Genomic DNA, 23,105 nt, shown 5'->3' on the forward strand with positions numbered 1-23,105 from the left:
AATGCTATCCATTTACCTGCAAAGGCCATGATTTTATTCTCTTGGATATAAAATCAATCAACAAATATATGAAAAAAATGGTCATCATCTCTAGCAATTGGAGAAATGCAAATCAAAACTACTCTAAGATATCTCACTCCAGTCAGAATAGCAGCTATTATGAAGACAAACAACAATAAGTGTTGGCGAGGATGTGGGGAAAAAGGTACAGTCATATACTGTTGGTGGGACTGCAATATGGTGTTGCCAATATGGAAAGCAGTATGGAGATTCCTTGGAAATCTGGGAATGGAGCCACTATTTGACCCAGCTATCCCTCTGCTTGGACTATACACAAAGGACTTAAAAAGAACATACTACAGGGACACAGCCACATCAATGTTTATAACAGCACAATTCACAATAGCTAAACTGTGGAGCCAACTAGATGCCCTTAAGTGGATGAATGGATAAAAAAAAAATGTGGCATATATACACAATGGAATATTGTGATTTTAGTCCCACCTGACATTCTGAAAAAGTTCCTTTGCTTCATATATCAAACATACATCCCATTTAATTGGAAAACCTTGGAAGACAGGGGTCATTATTTCATGCATCTTTATGACAACTTCATCCTGGGCACTGAGCTGACCCATGATGTGTGCTGAATTGAACAGCAGAGTTGAAGACTATTGGCCCAATTATCATGGAATGTCATGGATTCAAGTGCAGATACTGTGTATGACCCTCATGGGAAAATGTAGCCACCCAGCTCTGTGCCATGGTATAAGGATTCTTTGGCAAATGACTCGCTCCAGGAGCTCAGGGCTTACTTGTAAAAAGGAAAGGAAAAACAAACAAATAAATAAATAAAAACAAATATCCTGGCCACTGGCTCCAGAAAAAGTACATCAAATATTTTTTTTTTTTTCCAGAGAGCAATTTGGAACACAAAAATGGTCAAAAACAAGTTCAGGGAGAGCAACTTGGTTCTGTGATAGCAAATATTAAGGTGGGATGTACAGACAAGTCAAACCCACAAGTTTACACTTTCTCCCTGATAAGAAGTCAAAATGGCTACTAAGCAGAACAACAATAATGAATCAATTATTTGATGCTATGTGTGTCAAGACAATAATTATCCAACCTCCTCTACCTAAGGAAATGATAACAGCATACTGACTACCTATATTTGTCATGGATGTGTTGCATGTAATTATCATAATTTATTTAACCAACCATCTATATCAATGAACTTTTAGGTTGTTTGCAACTTTTTTTAATATCAACAACTTTAATATATAAATAGCTTTTAATGGTTAAAAGTAAAGTCAAAAAGATTAATAATAAATAAATACTGTCATGATCATTTCCATCTACATATTTGAGCATCTGTTCTACTATGTCTTCAGGCAATTTTCTAGAAACTAGAGTGTGTGTTAAAGAATATTCATAGTTTCCATTGTTAAATGCTGTCTAGTTACCCTCTTCTCCCACTCACACTCTGAACAAAACGTATTTTTGTTTTTGTCTTTTTGCGTTTAAGATCTGAGGGACTAATCATAATGGTTCATTATTGTTACTTATGTTAGTCACTGGCAGAGTGACTACCCTGGTACAAGGTTCTTACTCAGGTCTAAGCTCTCAGATCTCCTCCTCAGAGATGCCTTCCCCAAATCTTCATCTAAAGAGCAGTCGCTTGGGTTTCATCTCCCCCATCCCTCATTTTTGATGACAATGATCCTGTCAAATTCCCTCAAGCCTTGTTGACAACTGCAGATGGTTTGCATAGGATTTAACCACACCTATGTTACCTTGGATAACTATGGACCCACTTTGTTGATGACTTCCTATTCTATGTGCTTTTGGAGTTATCCACAAAACAACTCTGGGGATAAGTACTGTCGCTATCTCCATGTAGCAGAAGAGCAGAGAAACCTCCGCATGATTAAGTGGCTTGCCAGAAGACCACAGTGCTATGGTGCAATGTAGACTCCACCAGAAGATCACAGTGCTATGGTGCAATGCAGACACCACCTTAACCTGCTGTGCCGCAGTCTGTCTGGGCACAAATCACGAGCCACTCAAGCAGGAACAAACTTTATTTCCAAACTCCCCCGAACGCCACCCACGCAGCCTGCTCTGGGACACACCACACACCAAACGGAACTCCCTCCACCAGAACTTCACCAACCAATGCAAACTCTTCAGGAATCCCCTCGAGAGCTCATCCGGAACTCCACAACTCCGTGAGAACTCCAAAGTTATCATCTTAATGGCTCGCTGGCGTCACCTCTCAACCACTGCTTCTGGCAAAAATGCCATGCGTCATCCCGTGGCCCTCAACACTGCTGCTCAGATAAGGTAAATTGCTTGTGAGGACACTCAGCTGGCTAGTTAAAGAACTGCCATTGAAATCCCAGTCTGGGTTCCTCACCTACAATTCAGCCCACTCAATGACTAATCATCATAATTAACCTGCAGATACCGCTTTTCTAGATGTCTTCACTTGATTTCAGAATCCAGTTCTGAAGAATGCTTTCAAAAATTTCCCTCCTCTGCTGTTGTTCAATTCTCTCCCCTTTTTCCCCCCACCCCCTTGCCCTCAGAATTGAACAACAGCAGAGGAGGTAGAGAGGGATGTTGGGAGGGGAGGGGAGGGGAGGGGGGATAGTAGGGGATAGGAAAGGTAGCAGAATACAACAGTCACTAATATGCCATTATGTAAAAATGTGAGTATGTAACAGAAGTGAGTCTGTATTATGTATTTGGGGAGTTCAAAACCCAATTGAGTCAAATGTATGAAAGATGATATGTCTTGAGCTCTGTAATGTTTTGAACAACCAATAAAAAAAAATAAATAAATAAATAAAAATAAAATTAAAAAAAAAAAAATTCCCTATTCACTTTTCACCACAAGGGTATCTTCAGTTAAGAACTAATAATAGACTAGCAAAAAAGGGCCTGAATATTTTACTTAGCTGGTTATTTTCAGAGGTAAAGACTGGGAAAGGAGAGTTAGTGTATTCTACAAAGCTCTTCCTGTTGTAAATGATTTATATGCTACATTCAAGGTTACAAGGGGATTTTCAAAGAGAAAATAATCAACAGATCATAAATGTGGCTTTCTCTAATTTTTGATTTCCTTGTTCACTAACTGCTTCACTTCATTAAAAAAATAAGCCTGGGAAAAGAGTTTTGTTTTTATTGTTATTTTTTTTAAATTCCTATCAATCACAGTGTTGACCCTAGGGGTTAAAATAGATTATTTTGAAATGATTTTTTTTTTCCTAACAGGGAAGTCTACAGGAGCCAGTAGGGCTTGGGTTTCCAAATGTTATCTCAACATCAAATGTCCATAAATCCTTTCCTTTGCTCTTTCCGTTTTTTTTTTTTTTCTGTTTCCTCTTTAAAACACTGCCTATAACTTGCTTCAGTTACCATTCTGAAATTGTTTATATAAAGAAAATTCCATGTAATTGGTTTTCCCAAGTTGGTTTACGAGTGATTTCCTTGTCACCTGCCCAGCCCCAATAGCCTAAGAGTTCTTTACATTTAGGTCACACCATATCTCCTCCATGTACCTTCTCATATTACCTCGGAAGCACATGAAAATTCAGGTGGATAAAGAAACCTTCCTAGATTTTCATTGATCATCCACTTTTCAAAGCTTCATTTGCCTGGAATGACTGAGCTCATGTGACACTCTGAAAGCCTGGAAATCGGACTACTTAATACTTGCTGAGGGCTGAGGGACAGTGTTACCCTGTGTATCTCTATAGATTGTCCTTGTCCATCCACCAGAGCCACAAAGAACTGCACACTCTCTGCACCACCTCTTCTTAATTCTACCCCCCTTCTTGCCCATGGAAGTCCCTTTCATAACTATTAGAAATAACTGAATGCCACACTCCAAGCCTTATGTAACTATAGACGGCACAGCATGGGCTTTCCAGGTAAGTGATAAAAATAATTTACATAATAAATCCCACAAATATAATTGAGCAGACCAGTAAAATCGTCTAAAACAAAAGTAGATGAAAATTTTGTCCCCAATAGTGGAATTGCCCTCGTTTTAATATAGCACTACATGCTCCACATTCCAAAGTGTAATCCAGCATAATCTTAAAATTTATCAATGAGTAATTTCCACGAGTCAGTTCTCTGGATCTGGAAATGTCATTTGGTATGGTTTATACTTTAAGTCACCCAACATAGGATGAACAGCATTTCCACTAAGCCTCAAAATAATGTTTTGTTTTGTTTTTTTTTTTCCTTCATAGACTTTAAATTTAAAAGTGGAGTCATCCAAGAGTTTAAATAAATGAATTATCCAAACTGAGATGATTACAGAAGTAGAGCTCAAATGATCACCTTACAACCTTTATATCCAGCTTGGATCAGTTCTACTGGGAACTGTGAGTCCCAGTTCCAGTGATAAGCTGATTAAATGATAAGCATCTGCTGGCCTGTCTTTTCCTGACTTAAGAAAATACTGAGAAAAAAACCATTTCTACGAACATACTAATAACTGTGTTGCTGTTATTTCCCTCCCTTTGCCTGTAACTCCAGAGAAAAATGCCTCATTACCCTTAACCCTCCATCCAACTTCACTGGATTTTACACAATGACCGGCTCCCATTTAAATGTCTTTCTGACCTTCCAAAGCATTAAGCATTTGTTGCATCTATATGTGAAAGTCCCATTATCCAAAGCATTGCTGAATTCCCAGAGCACCTGCTTTTCTTCCTTTGATTGGCCGATTTGTGTGCTGATCTCTTCACCTTGACATCCAATGTCCCTGAGTCCTCTTGAACCCATGTCTTCAATTGGGATTCTATTTCTTCCTTCTCTGATTTTGTGCTGCCTGGATTTTTTTTTTTCCTTTTGAAAAAATAATGCTATGACTTTCCTAGCCTGTTGAGTGATAGTCAAGTGCACAGAAGAGCAATTGAATTTGAGAAAACTTAACTGAAATAGCAGACAGTACAGCTTCTTTCTTACTAAGAAAATGAGATTGACATTTATATGCTAATGACTCTAAGTGTGGCTTTGCCACCTCCTATCTATGGGATCTTGAACACGTTATTATTCTCTCTGCACTTTAGCTTCCTCATACCTAAAACAGGGTAATTAATTAACTATTACAGATCTGAGGGTGAAGCTCAGTTGTAGATGCTTACCTCACCTGCATGAGGCCCTGGGTTCCATCCCCAGTTCAGTGAAAATAAAATAATATGAAATAAAAAACAAACAAGTAGAAATAACTGTCTTGCAGATTAACAGTGAGACACAGAAAGTCCACGTTAATAATTTAGCACAGTTTTTATACATAATACACTTTTTAAATGAATAATGATAGCATTTACAATGTACAGAAACATTGGGAAATGGTAAATTTCTCTGGTCTGCCATCTTTAACTTTGAATCTACTAAATATCTTCATGTACTGATTACTTGTAACGTGTAAAGAAAACAAGTGGACGTCGCCTATGTACTTGCCATTAGAAGTTTACAATAGAAGATGATAAATCCATTAATCAGTTATTGAATTGATTAATTCAATATTCTTTTTTTGTGTATATTACATGCAACTTAAGCCATTAAAAGTCAGAGTAGGAGACCCAAAGAATGTGTTTGAATATTAAATTGACTCACTAACAAGAAATCCATGACTGTGCCTTTTCATGTACTGTGGAATTTCAATCAATGTAACTAGGTGAAGAACTAGATGACATTTAGAGAAAGTTCACTTTTGCTAATTTTTAGCAATCATTTTGGGCCACACTGAATTTCTACCAGAGCCTAAAATACCAAATCCCATCTAGATTCGTATTTGGATTAATTTAATGATAGGCAAAATAATCACTGTTGAATTTAACACTCAGAAGATTGTAGAAAGGGCATGCCATTATTTATTACAGAAAGGAGAATATACTGTTCTTAGGAGTGTAGTGCTTTATTGGGGATACAGTTACGAACACAGAATAATAAATATTAGTAATATCTCGACAGCTATTGTAATTTATAATCATCCAGTCACTAATACTGTGACTGTTCTTGCCTTTCAATGCCTAACAAACAGTCTTATTAATGTCAAAAGCAAAGTGTTCTCTACAAAAATACCTAGACAAGAGCTCGCCTAAAAGAAAATTTAAAATGAACCAAATATAAAATTTCTTCTGGCTAAATAATTGTGTTAAGGTTATTTAGGGTTGTAGAGAATTGAAGTTGGCATTGTTAAAATAATGAAATCTTCCTTGTTGTGTTGAATCACCTTGCACTCTCTATCTGTTTTTCATGGATATAATGATGCACATAGTAGTTTTCAAAAAACTGAAGATTTTATCAGTTTATAGATAGGCACTTCTTTCTTAATACGTTGAAAATGTGCATATGCTATGAAATTTTGCCTTTGCCCACATTCTTTCTGATATAATGAGACTTTCTATGTCATTTATGTATCAAAAAATTACTCTTCAATTTACTCAAGATACTTTATATTTAAATTATGATTTCCATCTATTGGTTGCTTGATTTTCATGACCATTGGAATTCTGTTATTAATAAAAATATCTCTATTTGTCAAGTGATGGCATAAAAGCAATATAACAATCGTCATCTTTAATATACAAAAATCAGGTCCTTTGTCCTTGTTGCATAGAGAGCTTGCAATGACTCCAATGTCCATTTCCCAATAACACCAACACCTTTTGCTAATTGAGGAGGCCTCTGAGTGAGGACTGTGAGGTCACAACCTTGTTGCTTCCTGTTTGCAAACACACAGAATGCAATCTAATGAGACTCCAGAGGAAATATCACCCAGGGAATATATTTGGAATCTGTGAAGGTGCTCAGACAACTCAAGGCTGTGATGAAAGAGGTTGGTCTTGTTGTGTTACGTGATAGGCCTATTTTTATTTCCCTCCAAAGCTTTACGAAATAAATGAGGCTCCAACAAAGAATATGGACAACAGGGTGATTTCGGTTACATGCCCCAGGTATAAAGGAGATAAAATTTTCTGCGTAGAACACCTGCTCCATTGTGCATAACAAACAAAACTACCAAGTGCTATTAAAATGCATTCACTTTTAATTGCAATTGAGGGAACATGATCTGCAATGGTATTTGCCTTTGTATAAAATTTTCTCCTTGTAATGATACTTAATCATTTTGGCATATAACATTTCAAGAGACATTAAATTACCATGGTGGAAGATTGACAATGGTTACTGAGTCACCCGATCAAGGACTGGAAAATATTCTTCAAGCTACCTTTTCACTCTGCTAATTAGAGAGAATTATAATCATCTCATATTATAAGGCATAGAGCCCACGAAAAATGTGTGAGTTGAACATCTCCTGTAATTATGTGGACTTCAAAGACCAGTACCTTCCTGGTAATAAGTGGTTTTGTGCCCCCAGGATACATGATTCAATGTGTAGGAAAGAAGTGAATAATTTTCAATCCACTGGACACAATTAATTCTTGGATGAAAAAATAGAATGCTGTTTCAAATGGACACCACAGTTCCATTGTACACAAGATTGGAAGGCCTCTAAGAACTTTTCTTACTCATCATTTTATCTACATATCATTTTATCTTCTATATGACAAATGATAGCATATCAACATAGCAAACCACCTGTGTATAGAGTCTGCTTAGAATTCAGCTTTTAAGTTTAATATTTGTTTGCTTTTCCAGATAACCATAAAGCATTGAATTTTATAAGTGAACAGTCTATTTTGATCTCTTAAAATTAATAGCAGAATTACATTTAAATCTTGTCTAGTTGGATCTGACAAATCAGGAAATCAATAAAAATTCAGAAAGTCTAGGTTAAAATTTACTTTTGCATTATATGTAGAGGAAACATTATTCAGTGGAAGTCAAGACCTACTATACAAAGACTTCTTAACTTTTCAAGTTGGCATTAACATTTTTTCTCATCCATGCCAACAGTGAAGGTAATTTTTAAATTATTCTTATCTGAAGTAGGTCTGGCAAATAACACTTTAACAGTTACAGTATATATCAAATATTGTAGAGTTAGAAGTGACCTCATAATTTTTAAAATGACAGTAATATGTAAACACAATTTAAAAACAAACACACATGCATTTTAAGCGCAATTTATCTTCCACAGCTTGTTTTACATTAATTAATAGAAGCACGTTTTCATGTTTTAGGGTAACATAAATTATCCATATCCAAAAGAATGGAAGTCAGTGGTATGTGCTCTGGCCTGAATCACATTTCTTTAGTTCACATCTTGGCTCCAACCTAGCTCAAAATGTAATTCTGACCATATTACTTAGTCTCTCTGGAAGTCACCTTCCTAAACTGTAAAATGAAGGTAGTAATAATAGTATCTGTTTCATAATATTGCTATGAGGATTCTATCAATTAATACAGTCAGCCTGAGAAAAGGACCCAGAACATACTAATATGTGTGTTGGCTATTGTGAATAACTGTCAGTAGTAAACATTAACAGAGAAAAGAAAAAGAACAGGGAAAGAAAGAGAAAGAATGGGAAGGCAGAAGAGAAAGCAAGAGAAGAAGACCTTTTTTTTTTTTTTTTGAGTTGTTAACATTAATAAAAGCTTAGAGGAAGACCCATGTGTACTAGTGCCAGGATCGATACATTATTTTTGGAGTCAGTCTTAGTTTTCCATTTTATTTTGCTTTTAAGGAATAAGTCCAGGTTTACTTAAGGTGTGTCAGACTTCTGAGGATAGTAAATTAAAAGGGTCTGCTGGATTCTGTTTTTAATGGAATGTGTTTATTAAATCAGACCAATGGTGCATGACACATACTAATGGTGCTCTCATACATAAATAGATTATAGCTCTGATTCACCATCTGAAAGTAGATCTAATTTAAGGTGTGTGTGTGTGTTTGTGTGTGTATGCATGCGTGTAAACATTTGAGTGTATGCACACTGATCCCCTCACACTGTCACTTTTGTATTCTCTCTTAGGAAAAACAAAGACTGCATTTGAGAGATGTCCAGCAGGGGCAAAGGATGCGCCTTTTGCCAAGAAGAGAACCAAGCTTGTGCTTGAACTGAACTTGCCACTTACCTGCATTGGTATGTTCCACTAGCCAATTGAGCTCTATGGCCACAGGCAACGAAATAGTCATTTGAGTTGCTTCAATTTATCTTAGGACATCTGCCATGAGAGTGAACCAGTTAAAAAAACAACTTAATAATAGCTAATCACAAAATATGAAGCAAACCCTAATAATGCATTTTACTTACTAATTGTCTTCCCACCGGATCTAGTTCAATGGCACCAATGTGGTAAGCTAAAACATCAGTAAACTGACATAAAGCATTGCTTAACATGCAGTGCCTTCTGTTTCTACAGCGCTTCATAAAAGAAAACAGAGAGGCAGCTCTCTAGGCATACTGGATGGAGAAGCCCAGAGTGATTGGTTGTTAGCTTTCATGTTGCTGAGAATATTTCCCATCCAGTGGTAGGGATTTAAATTCTAAAGCCTCCAAATGCAAACCTGCCTGAGGGTTCCTTTAGTCTTAGTATTCACAAATTAATAGTTTCTCAGGAGAGTGGAATATTCTTTATTCTTTCTTACCAAAAGTGCCAACCAGAAATAGTTACAGGATCCAATAAAGAAAAATGAAATAATTAATAGCAATTGTACCGCTGCTTTGACTTCTTTGTTTAATACATTCACCCCCTCTTTCTACCACCTCTGGTAAATATTTTGAATCCTCAACTTCCTATGTAGATAAATAAACATGAACCAATATGATGACTGATACTTTTATTTAACCCTCTCTTGCAAGTTAAAACATAAGAATATTTTCCTATTATTTCCTATTTTTATTTTAACATCTGTATTTTCCTATTATTATCCTTAACTATAGGGAACAAATCTGTAAGCTAAGCAGCTAAATCCTTCTTGAACATTCTGGGGCATTCAGAAGTGTAAGAAAAAAAACTGGGATATCCATCAATTTAACTGGCAGAATACTCATAATCAACCTATCATTTAATTTGCAACTTGAGAATACAAACATGAGAGCAAAAACCCTCAGCTTTACCTAAGTTATTTTAATTTTTTTGTTTCTCTGACAACACATCTTCATCAGGACCTCAAAATTCTGGAAATGGTTCAAAACCCATTTATCCAAGAATAGGTTTATGTGTGCCCATAAAGTATGTCTTTAATTTAGGCTTATTTAAACTTCTGGTGACACAAATAGCCTTGCAGAGGAAAGAGGCAAATGCAACATGCCACTGTGATTGCAAAAATCAATTTTTAAAAATAAGCAACCTTCGTGTAGTATGTTCAAACTTCCAAGCTCAGAGAATTTGAAAGACAGAATCAATGTCATTTTGAGAAATCAGATGACTCTTTTATATCAAATAGAAAAAATAGACTGTTTCCTGAATAAGCTCCCAGGCAAGGTACCAGAACCCTAATGCTCTAAATATTCAGCAAAATTCACATGATTATATGCAGATGTGGTTTAAGTTTTAATTATATTTGCCCACGAGTTCTTTTTCTCCTAATATTTCTTAGTGAGAAGAATAAATTATGAAAATTGATTTTACAAAATTGGCTTGTTGTTCAAGGAGTTTGAAATAGATAAAATGGATAAGAATATATCTTAATACCAATGATTCATGGACTAGTGCCCTTAGGGGAAACCACGTGACCTGGGGACAAAGATAAATGAAATCCCCTCCAAAGAACTGAAGATGTAGCTGGCAGATTTTGCTGTAATCGTGGTGGAGAATGTTGGTTGCTTACTCCTCCAAATTACTTCTGCGTCCTTGTTATTGAGCTCTGCAAAATATAAATAGTAATTCTTTATCTAATGCTTTTATGCTGGTGTTGTAAGTTTAGCTACAACCCATAGATCACGTTGGATGATTGTTTTCTTGGATATTGGGCTACATTTTACATAATTGGAAAACAAGCTCCTTCTCAAGGCATTAAATCAACTTATTCTCTATTTTACTTGGAGTCTGAGTCATCCTCCATCAAGGGTTTTGCTTTAAGAAATGGCTAATGGCCAAAAAAAAAAAAAAAATACCCCAAAGCAATGGTATATCTGCAATTTGCACATGCTCACAGCCGACATGATGGGACTCCAGGTTTAATCATTATTAATTTCAGAGCAAAAAGCTGTGATAGCGAACCTCTGATCCAAAAAATTTAAAGTATTAAGTCTAATTTTGGGTCTTAACCTTTGGGTCCTGGGTAAACAAGAGCTCTGTTTTACAAAGTTACCCAAAGTCCCAAGAATAAATAATGTTTCTTCTTCAAGAAGCCACTGCCTAGTGGTCTATTGAGCAATGATGTTACCCCGGGCACATTTAGCATGAGCAGATAGATGGGCATGCAATCCAATGAGCTCCAAATAAAACCAGCTAATGAGGACAGATTTCCAGGCCTGTGAGGGAGGATTTTAGCTTTGATTTTGGACGATAGTTTTCTGGAAAATTATTTTAAATGTAGCTTGAACCAAGAGAGCAATATTTCTTTTTAAATAAGGTAGAAATGAAGCAAAGCTATAAAACCTTTCTCTACATTGCCAGCACACAGAGCACCTTACATAATACTAATTATTCAGTCCCACCATAAGATCCCAATATATTTGGCTGAGAGTACAATATGGGCATCAATGGCTGTTAACATATCCCCAGGTGATCCTAACATGTAGTCAAGAATGAGAACTATTGAAATGAAGTGGGATCGGACATGACACACAAAGTAGAGAGAAGATAGATGGAGGAACTCATGGATTTAAGAAAAACGTTTCTAATAATGAAAGCAAAGCAAACTGGGACAAGTACTCATGTCCTCCAATAGCAAATGGATTAATCAACTGAATCATATTCATAGGAATGCTATGCTGTTCAGTGGTGAAAAAATAAATGACTCTAGGTACACAAGTTTCATCAATAATCTTGCAAATGTAAAGTGGATTGGAAGAGAAACAAGAAAACAAAAATTGCAGGAAACAATATTTAAAATGTTGTCATTCGTGTAAAGTAAAAAATTGGAAAATACCTGTCTCAGGGACACCTACATTTATGTGCAGGATATAAAGAAAAGTAATGTACTAATGAATGCAACATGTAGGATAGGGAAGACCTTTCAGAGAAGGATATTTGGGGGCTCCAAGACTCCAAGACTCGTGGTAATATTCTACTTTTAAAGATAGGAGGAAAGTATAATCTTTCCTCCTATCTTTAAAAGTAGAAAAGAGAATTAATCTAGAAAACTTGCTATAATTCTTTTGCGATCATTTTCCTTTGTCTTACCTTAAGAAACTGTACTCATTGAAAGCATGAATTCACCTAACAGAAGGACAATTAGCACGTGGATTATAAACACAGGAAAGACGATCAAAATATCATGTAAGGTGAGAGATATGAATTAGAAAGTAGCTCTCATGAATTCTTGAGTGGTACTGTCCTCTTAAATTACTGGGATAGCACAAGAGAGAGACAGAAACAAAGAGAAAGAAAAAAATAGCAACAGGAAGGGAGAGAAGAAGGAAGAAAGGAAGATTGATATTTTAGTTTCTTCAGTCCAGTTGAAAATGAAAATAGATATTTCAGCTCTGAAGAGGCTGACTCTGGTGCTGGACCTTGTAGTTGAGTTGAAAAGCCTGGGTAGAGGTTGAAGCTCTCCAGGCCTTAGGTTTCCTTGTGTGTAAATAACTGATATTTATTGAACAATAATGGTTCAATAAATATCAGTTATTATTTCTGCTTTTCCCATTCGGATGTTATTTGGCTTCTCACCTGTCTACTCTTGTGTCCTTGATTCCCCACCCCTCCCAACCCAAGTCTGCTCAGACACATATTGAGAGACAGCCCCTAAGTTTTGCTGTGAACTCTTGACGGAATATATTGTATGAGCCACAGAGAAGAGTTTTCCATGGTAAACCTCAAATCAACAGCCTAAATTTCTCAGTTACCTATATAACACATGGGGCCTCCTTAATAACTATGGTGAGCATTACCCCAATTCTCTGACTTGCATCTTTTCTAATAGAACAAGTTAGACAAGAAAACTCACTCTCTTACCATGACTATCTCAAAAGTGCAGAGAAAATTAAATCTGTGACTTCTCTCTTTTTTTTTTTTTATCTTTCATTGATCTTATTTAAAAAAAAAACACGGCAGCAGTGGAATGCATTACAATTCTTATTTCTCTAAAGTGGCTACTCAGTGTGGCACTTGGACTGGTAAAATCAGCAACACCTAGGAGTTTCTGAGAAATGAGAACTCTTAGGTCTACCACCGCCATGTTGAATCAGAATGTGAATTTTTAACAAATCTCCAGATGTTCCCTATGCAGTATAAACTTTGAGAAGCAGAGTTCTTCATCATTAAACAGGGTGGCCATATAGGTACATGAACTACTGTTATTCTCCTTTGAATATTTCTTAGCTACATTTTTTTTTACTTTAATAAGAGATAGTAGTCTTAGACACAACTTTCAAAAACTAATCAAAATATTTTTCGAACATAACTATCATCTGATTCCCAAGAGGAATTCGGAAAAACAAATCTCTCTCTTAATTTCATCATCATGAGATAAGCTTACTATAGAACCTGAAGCATTGGATAAAAGAAGAATTATGAATCACTCATTTTTCTTCTGTTTTGCTCTTCCTCCCGTTGACCCCGTGTTATGATCCTAGCCAAGCAGGAAAGATAATCTTTAGATTTAGCAGCAGGTCAGAGGAGTAAACTCACTTTGCTCCCGCTGATTAAATCTGTTCAGCAGCTTACCCGGATCATCCCAATTGAGGTGACTTGAAGGTTGACCTGTTTAAGGTATAAATTTGATATTGAGAGGGAGTGAAAGTAAAACGGGTATTAATAATCTCCCTAGGGTAGAAAATCGTGTTTAAAGTGATGGTAAATCAACTTCTCTTTCCAGGAAGAAAAATTGATTTTGGACCTTCCTTTCAGACAAGTGAATATATATCCTTAACATCTTCATGGAATTTTACCTCTGATTACATCTTACCCTTTGGCTGCCTGTCAGTGCCAATTTTATCTCTCCTTATGCTGTTAGAAATAATAAAGGTAATCTGTGCCTCACCAAGAACCCACTAAGGAATTTATCACTGTGCAATCTTAGATACTACATGGAAAAAAAAAAGAAAAGAAAATTAAATTGATTGAAGTTAATCAGAAGAATAGTTTACTTTTATTAAAAATATGTGTACTTCTCCAATTTAATCCAGATAAATGAGGATTTGGGACTTTTTGCCTTTTTTTTGTATTATCCATTGGTTCTGAAAATTAGAGTAGAAAGAGTTTCAAGTAGACCCATCTTTTTAACAATATTTTTGCCCTTTTTTATCTAGTTCACTTTATGACATTATGTCCATGAAACTCAAATTTAGTTTCTATATCTTGGAATTTGAAACCAGGTTATTCTTCTGCAACATCATTCCTCAAAGAAATCATGCAATTTCCAGCTCCGTGTTTTTCACAATAAGAGCAATTTGACCATAAGCCCTCAGAATATTATCTTAACTTTTGCAAAAATCTGTATTTTCATCCTCCTAGTCATATAGACTAAGTGCTCAGTTTTTTTCATTTATAAGCATGAATTAAATACATTTTCCCCAAAAAAACTCCATAAGTCTATTGAACATCCACTGTGTACCTGCTGCACTTGGTTCTCCCCAAAGGGAAATGTGCCTTTTCACCCAGTTCATTCATCTTGGCTGAGGCTTCTCATGGAAACTAATGGAAGGTGAGCATGGCTGAATGTTCTCACCTTGAGTGGAGCTGTTTTAATCTCTGAATGTTCTTTTCCTTCCCCTAACCTCCAAAGTTAAGGGCTGGTAGAAGACATACAAGGGAGGCAATAGGGGAGGGCAGCTTGTAAAGTCCTCAGTATCCCAGGACTTAACATCTCCTAAATAAAGTGGGCTTTCAGCTCTAGACTTATTTAAAAATGAAAAAAAAAAATTCTTTGGCCGAGGAGACAGATGCCAGATGGAAACTGTTGTGCGGACTTTCTCCAAACAGGCCTGCAGCTGTTACTTCTTCCATGACTTTTTCCAGTGAAATTTTTAGGCTTCACCTGTTGACAGACATGACAGAATTCTGCTTCCTTCCCCCGCCCCAGCTCTATTCCTTCCTCAACTTCCCTTTGAAAGGAGAACAGTGAACTTCCAGAAAGCCCCCTGCAGAGTGGCACCTCTGAACGCAGCCTGCTGTACCTGTTGCAGGTGAAGAAGGGGGAACCTGCCTTTGAGACTGGAAGATGTCTCCTTACAGCTTTGGTTCAATGGGACCACTCTTCAGAGAGACGAACAAGCAGCAGAAAAGGTGACCAGGATCCTGCTGGTTGTATCTCTGTGTTGCTCTTTAAAAACACAAATATTCAGAACCTGGCTGAGGTTGTCCCAGGAGCTGGGTACAAGTCACCATGTCAGAATAACAGAAATAGACAGCAAATCTCAGGTTAGAAGATAACAGTAATACACAGGGGTATGAATCAGATCCATTACAAAGCACAGATGTTTTTTTTTTTTCCCCAACTGAAATTGACTTTAAGGAAAAAAAGAAAGGGACAGGAAGATTTTTCAGCAAGAAAAAAGAATTTTGCCTTTCTCACTTAGACAAAATTGCTTTCGCCACTGGCTTATATCACTGGGTATGGTTGCTTTTCTGTAAGATAATTAGTTCTATTGACACAGAATTTGACATTCAAATATGATCTCTTGATAGATCTCCAAGCATCTGCTATCATAGAAACATAAGTCAGGATTGGAAGATGGAGAGTTGAGAGATAACACATTAAAAATGAGCAATTCAATACAGTTAATTAAAACTCAATCAAATATTGGGGACAAGTTACATAACATTCTGCAAGATCTGCATGTAGCCTACAATAATCTAATGTTTTTCATTATAAATTCCACTTAGATTTCGCTAGTTAACTCACTCTTTTGAATTTAAATGGCATTTAAAAATTTTTTGATGCCTCTTAAATTAGCCAGCACTGCCCCCAACCCCTCTAGCCTGGGTGGATGATCTCACCTCCTACACTGCAGGCAGAGCAGAAACCAAAGCATGGAAAATCTCTGATTTTCCTCCGTGTGCCATGTAAGTCCACAGGCATGGTGAGCTCCCCTGTGCCATCCCAAGCCCCTTCTTGTAGCAAAGAGAAACACTGACTTCCTTTATACCTGTTATCCTGTTCACCTTCTACTTTCTAGTGACCTTAACTTACCAGTTCTCCCTTCCTCGAGTTGTATCATTACCCTCTCTGTGTCAGTGGGCTCATGTCCTCCTGCTTTGTGCATGATCATTTTTCTATTAAACAACAGCAAATCTTCAATTTAATATCAACTTCCAGCTAATTACTCACATTGTTTCTTTTGGACATTTGAAATTGAGCATCTTAATCAATCTTATATATGTGAGTGTGATACATAATGTATATGACATATATATATGTGTATATATACATATGTATGTATACATGTGTATATATATATATCACATGTTTTATAAACCCATATATATATATAATTATATAATTATATATACATATAGACACACACACACACACACACATACACAATTCTGTCAAAGGTCTTGAATACCTAATACCTCTTACTAAGAGCTCCACAAAGGAGAATAGATATGCGTAGGAGATCAAGCTAGGCATGCACAGCATGAAATGGAATAAAAGAACATAAACTCCCTCCACCAAGAAAAGACATAGGAGGATTAAATGCTTTCAAGCCTCAGAATATTCAAGAAGTGAAGACAGCCAGTGTGTTATCATGTACATGCCAGAAGTATTGGACACCAATGGGCCGTAGGGGTGGAAACGGCAGAAGCCTCCCCAGCTGCCTGCTTTCAGGAATCCACAGGGTTATTTTCCCTAGTTGAGCTGGCTGTGCTGAGGAGGGCAAGGCTCCGCTTCGTGGGATGTTTCACTGGGCTCTAGCTGACATAGAAACATGTGGAGCACCAGATACTGTGGCCGAGATCCAAAACTGCCTGCCTGTGGGAAGAAGCAAGGGCCGTGTCCCTAGGGAGACAGCATTCAGTGTACCACCAGGACACCAGAGCGATGGCTTGATGGAAACGGGGGAAAGGAAGCCCCAGCTACAAGCTATCAACAGGGGCAGTCAGAAAGGCCAAGCGGCTTGTCTGAGGATCAGAACCAACCTGGGTCCAATGGTCCTCTTCACAAATGTGGTTGATAATGATATTGCCTTACTTCTGGGGTCATTAGTGGACACCACAGGTCACTCGGTGTCTGCCACCTATTAAATTCCAACAGCATGATTTTATGTAATTGGTGAATTAGGCAGCGAAACGGTGCACGTTTTATCAACCCTTTCCTACATACTGTACAGAGTGTCACAGTCCCACACATATACTGTTTAGAGTGTCATAATTAGCAAAAGCAGGCAAGGTTTCTCCCAGTGAGCTTTAACTTAACTCATGGAAATGAAGCAGTTGTCAGTCTGGCTGCATCGGGTAGGTATGGAAGTTCAGGACACAGTCTTCGGCTTCCAGGAGGCGAGACAAAGTTGTGAAGCAATAACTAATCGTACAGGACCGCATAAGATTAAGCATAAAATAAACGTTAAAACCTTTTAAATGTAATAGGAACAAACAGAAAGGAGATCCCTGGCCTATTATAAAGATTTAAGAGAGGAAGCAGGACTTAAATTTAGTTTGAGGGAGTGGGTAACAGATGAGGATAAAAAGGCTATTGGCTATGTATAGAATTATGAGGTCTCAGTTCCTGGCCAGTGGGACAAATGAATTGTTTTTTATCTATAATTATTTTGATTTCATGCTATTAAAACCCCAAATGGCACTACTGGCTTGACTAACTACCATGAGGTATGTCCTAGGTATCAGTTAATGAGTACAATATTTGCAATGACAGGATTCTCATACAAATTATTCGAACCACAGAGATGGCAGGCCATGTGTATGTAATAAGCTTAATGTGTTTAGGAAAATCTTATTGGATTAAAAACCAGACATTTTTAATTTAATAGCTACATAGAAAGAGTCACAAATGACTCACCCAATCGCCTCTTCAGTGTGCCATGTTCATTTAATACCAATATTAAAATGGTAAAATATCGAACAAAGAATTTAATCTAAGTGCTTTACAAATGAGCATTAGAACAAGTTTTAAAGATGATACCAGGAGACATCATCAGAGAGATTATATAAACACTTTGGAGAAAATCAAAGCAGGACAAAGGGAAAGGGAATCACAACTAAAATGTAAACAATTAAATTGAGCAGTGCCCATTCGGGCATATGGGCTTAGATGCCCTGCAGGTCCCTCTCCATCTGGATTTTTAATAAGCTTTGATTTATTGCCAATAAAATACCAACGAGGCCTCTTCCGGCATTCATGGGCATCTGCCCACATGGTTCAAACAGGCAGCTGATGGGTTACAGTTGCTGTCGAGGGCACCGTAGAGGAAGAGACCGACATTTCCAAGTGGACAGAGGTTTCACAAGCTATGCCTAGCCAGCTAAGCTATTAGTTGACTCTACTCTCTATTAAAATTATTTGCTTGAGAATCACTTAAAGGAATTTTAAAGAACTTTGAATCCTCTCTCACATTTTCACCATATATATATATATATATATATATATATATATATATATCCAATAGTGATGTACAGGTGAATATCAAGATGGAATGAAAATACTGATTTCAGGCATTTTTGTTGGCAAAGAAAAGTTTAAACAGTATTTTCTGAGAAAGGTGTAAATTTTTTACAATCCACAACATCAAATGTCATAATGACCTTTGAAATAAAGGCAAAGAAGACTTTTTTTTTAAATACACAGCATTTTAACCTAGTTTATCCTCTTTTGTATTAAATGATGATTCACATTCATCAGGTTTGGGTTTTGAGTCTAGCTTTGAGTCTAGCTTTGTCATTCTTATGGTCTGTGTATAAGATGTCCCCTGAAAGCTTTTGTGTTAATACAGGAATGTTCAGAGGTGAAATGATTAGATTATGAGAGCTGTTACCTAATCAGTGGATTTTTAATCCATTTGATGCCTTGATCATTTGAATGGATTAACTGGGGTGACAATAGGCAGGTGGGGTGTGGCTGGAGAACACTAGATCGCTGGGAGCAAGACCCCCAGGTTAATACCTTGTCTCTCAGGTTGCTCCTTCTCTTGTTTCTGCTTCCTGGTTGCCATCACATGGGCCATTTCCCTTCACCTTGTCCTTCCACCATGAAGTGCTGCCTCATCTTAGGTCCAGAGCAATGGAGTCAGCTGACCTGGACTGAGACCTCTGAAACCCTGAGCTCAAATAAACTTTTCCTCCTCTAAATTGTTCTTGACAGGTATTTTGGTCACAGCAAGGAAAAGGTAACACAGTCACTCACTAATGAACTTATTTGTTTTTCAGGTTTACTCATCTGTACTATGTAACACTGAAGGAGCTGAAATTACCAGATAACATCAGCTCTACTCATATAAGAAAGACCAAGGTCATGTGCACAGAGTTCAGCCTGAACAAAGGCTTCCTTTCTGCCTATCCTTCTAAAGGTCTGATACGTCTATAAATTACACACATCTGGAATATATCTATTCTATTAACACACTGTCACGTTTTAAAAAATACAATATTTATAATTACTTCATTTGTAAGTCAACTTTTTTTTCTGATTTAATCCATATTATTTTTTGAACCAATGTTTTATACACATACTAAAATAGTTCTAAAAGATATTGGTTGGGTCAGAAAGTAGCACATGGGGAATACAGGGAGGAAAAAAGCCATTGGCATAAAGAAGAGTTGACATGGTGAAGCGAGTTATCTTTCAGTATTCAATGGGTTATTATATACAAAGTGAGTTAGACTTGTTTTTGCTGCTAGAGATGAATGGATCTGAAGACAATAAAATCCATGTGAACAAGGTGGATTTATAGGAAGATTTGATGTAAATAAGGTATTTTTAAAGTGTATTTTCCAGTCATTTACTTCCTTTCCTTGAAGAAGATCAGGGAAAAGATGAAGGCGGGTGTTTGTTATCACATCTATGGGATTTGTTAAAGAAGTTTTTGGAAGGTGAACTATTTATAATAAAGACTAGATTTCCTTGTGGTGTATCATTACTGATTTAATGAACAAGGGGGTATAAGCCCATCAGAAGTCTTCAAAGTGACGGAGGAGCTGATTATCTTTAAAGCCATAAGTCCTATTTGCAGAGGTAGCATCTCATTGACTACTTTCCTTCATTGTTAAGAACACATTGATAAAATGGATAGGAGGATTGACAGATGGTATCCAATGGCTATTCAACTTAGAATCTCTAATAACTCAAGAATTAAACTTTAAAACTTCCATTGATATTTTATTTGACTGAGAAGAATGGAAAACACAATTTTACCCATAAATTTAATGAAAAAGGAATTTTAAATAACTCATATCTGAAATTGGAAATCTAATCAGTCTATTTCTTCATTCATTTGATACCTTAAAAAGGATTTATTGCATTATGAATTGAATTGCATTTTATGCTAAGTTCACATCTTGAAGTACTAACATTGAATACCGCTGACCTGGACCTTGTTTAGACATAGGATTTTTGCAGAGATGATATATTAAGTTGGACACCAATCCAATATGACTGATGGTCTTATAAAAAGGGATAATTTGGGTACAGAGGCACTCATGGAGGGAAGAAAATATAAAGAGATGAGATATGCAGAAAAGATGGCCATCCAGCCAAGGTAGAATGCATCAATCCTTCCAACACCTTGAATTCAGATTCTGTCTTCCAGAGCTGTGAGACAGTCAGTCTCCGTTATCTAGACCAATTTAGAGTACTTTGTTTTGGTAGCCCTAGAAACAAATGATAGGAACTTTTTTTTTATGAGAGAGAGAGAGAGAGAGAGAGAGAGAGAGAGAGAATTTTTAATATTTCTTTTTCAGTTTTCGATGGACACAACATCTTTATTTTATTTTTATGTGGTGCTAAGGATCGAACCCATCGCCCTGTGCATGCCAGGCGAATGCATTACTGCTTGAGCCACATCCCCAGCCCCTGATAGGAATTTTAATATCCAATTCCTAGGATTCACTGTTAATATAGAATTCTCTTATAAATAAATAACTAGACATACCCACCAATGTCTGCATATATTCACTTACTGAAATTTATCACTGTGAATAGTCAGTGGTTGGATCAAGAAGAATAAAATTTGGTCATTGAGTTTAGCCCTAATTCTTCACTAAAAACTCAGAAAATTAAATGAGTGAGGAGGGCTATTTTTAGGCCCAATCATATGGGAATTTGGATTCTTATAGTGCAAATGGGGCCTGAAAGTGTTACATGCAGGGTTTATAACACAGTGAGCTGTGTGTTTAGGAGGACCTCTGGAAATACATCAGTCGATATTCAGAATCTCAATTTCTTCCAGCTTATATACATAATTTATAATATGCTCACTTTCATGATATAGAGAGGCAATGTAATATCACTAAAAGTGTCAGTTCTGGTTTAAGACATTATGAAGAATTTAGGATACTTACAAAAATAAAACAATAACCATAAACATTAAAAAATATGAGCAAGTGTCTACACAAAAATAAGCAATTTGAAATTTGGAAAGAGCAATAATTAAAATAAAAGACTTGGTAGATGGAATACTCTTAAAAAGATATTTCCAAAGAATGAATCAGTAAATAGTATGGATACATGTACCCACAATTCAGGACAGATTTAACATAGGCATTTGTAAAATAAAAATCATGCAAGACACAAAATAATAATCAGAGTAGATATATGACAGGATTATATAAAAAGAAAATGAAGGGAATGGGGAGGGAAGGAAAACTCTAATTGCTAGAAATTTCCAATGAGACCATTGTTATAAAATAGGGGATCGTGAAGTCTACAGAACTATCCAAAGACATTTAAATTTATTACTATTTTTATAAAAATAAAATAAAGGAACAAATTGGGAATACTTGATTAAATTTGATCAATGGAATTACTAGTTTTCGAAACCTTCAGGAAATATATTCCAGAAAACCTCACCCTAAATACATTTGTATTGAGTTTACATTTGTAATATTCTAAATGTTAGTATCTTGGATTGACATACATACTCAGCTATCCATAGAGGACCTTTATTTCATATAGAACCACCTTGTATATTTTGAAACACTGCTGTGCTACAGCAATGTAAAGGAGGGTTCTGTTATTAGCAGAGAAGCTCTGCAGGTATCCTAAATGCCTGAGGTCTAGGAGAGTTGATTTGCTAAAAGGAAACTAATAATAAAGACTTTATCTCCTTTCTTTGCTCTCCTCCCACCTCTATTACATAACAGAGGAACTTTAAGCAGCTACTGGCCATGAACTCTGTGCAATAAAACAACTCTGAACTTTTGTTCCAGCTGTCTTCATTCATGAGTGTAATTTATGCTTGGTGCCACCAACATGAGTAGGGTTTTGAGATTTATAGATCACAATTTACATCATATCAGTTCTATTTTTCCTTGAGTCTAATTTTCTTTTTCTCATGAAAAAGAGCAAAGTCAGAGAAAGGGTAGAGTTTTAATAGGAAATTTGGGTCAACTCCAAATCCCTAAATGACCTTCTAAGCCAAAAGTATATTTCTTGAACCAATCATGGGTAGGATTCCAAATTAAGTTAATTCTTTGCCATTCATGAAGAACTGCTGATTTTATATACCCAAAATTATGACTAAGTGATACCTTTTGCATTTTTTTTTCTTTATTTCCTAGAGTAATCAGCCCATGCTTGTTTCTGTAGTTCTACAGAAAGGACGAAAGACCATATTTTTGTTTAAGTTCAGGATATTATCAAATTTTGTCTTTAAGATCTAGAGACTTACTAAACCCAAAATGTCTGCAGTCATAACCTATAACTACAATTCAGAAGACTGAACCATACATACAAGTTATTTAATCATTTTAAATAATTTAGAAAGTTCTTCTTTGAAAGATATATGACAACCATGCCAATTTTATAACTCTTTTCCCCCACCGAAAAAAAGAAAAGTGAAGAAAGAAACAGGAAATGAACTTGTCTTAGAGTAAACTAATTTGAACAC

General features: G+C 36.3%; 1 long non-coding RNA gene across 1 annotated transcript in view; it reads right to left on the reverse strand.

Annotated features, from left to right (window-relative positions):
• LOC144375992 (uncharacterized) overlaps nt 1-9,838 on the reverse strand; it is a 62,627-nt gene extending 52,789 nt beyond the window's left edge. The window contains exons 1-2 of the long non-coding RNA XR_013435965.1: nt 9,249-9,838; nt 9,070-9,159 (exon numbers count right to left, since the gene is read on the reverse strand). This is a non-coding gene — a long non-coding RNA (uncharacterized LOC144375992). The remainder of the gene's footprint in view (nt 1-9,069; nt 9,160-9,248) is intronic.
• Between the last annotated feature and the right edge of the window lie 13,267 nt (nt 9,839-23,105).

The sequence above is a fragment of the Ictidomys tridecemlineatus genome, chromosome 3 (assembly GCF_052094955.1).
Source record: "Ictidomys tridecemlineatus isolate mIctTri1 chromosome 3, mIctTri1.hap1, whole genome shotgun sequence".
Classification (NCBI taxonomy): domain Eukaryota; kingdom Metazoa; phylum Chordata; class Mammalia; order Rodentia; family Sciuridae; genus Ictidomys; species Ictidomys tridecemlineatus.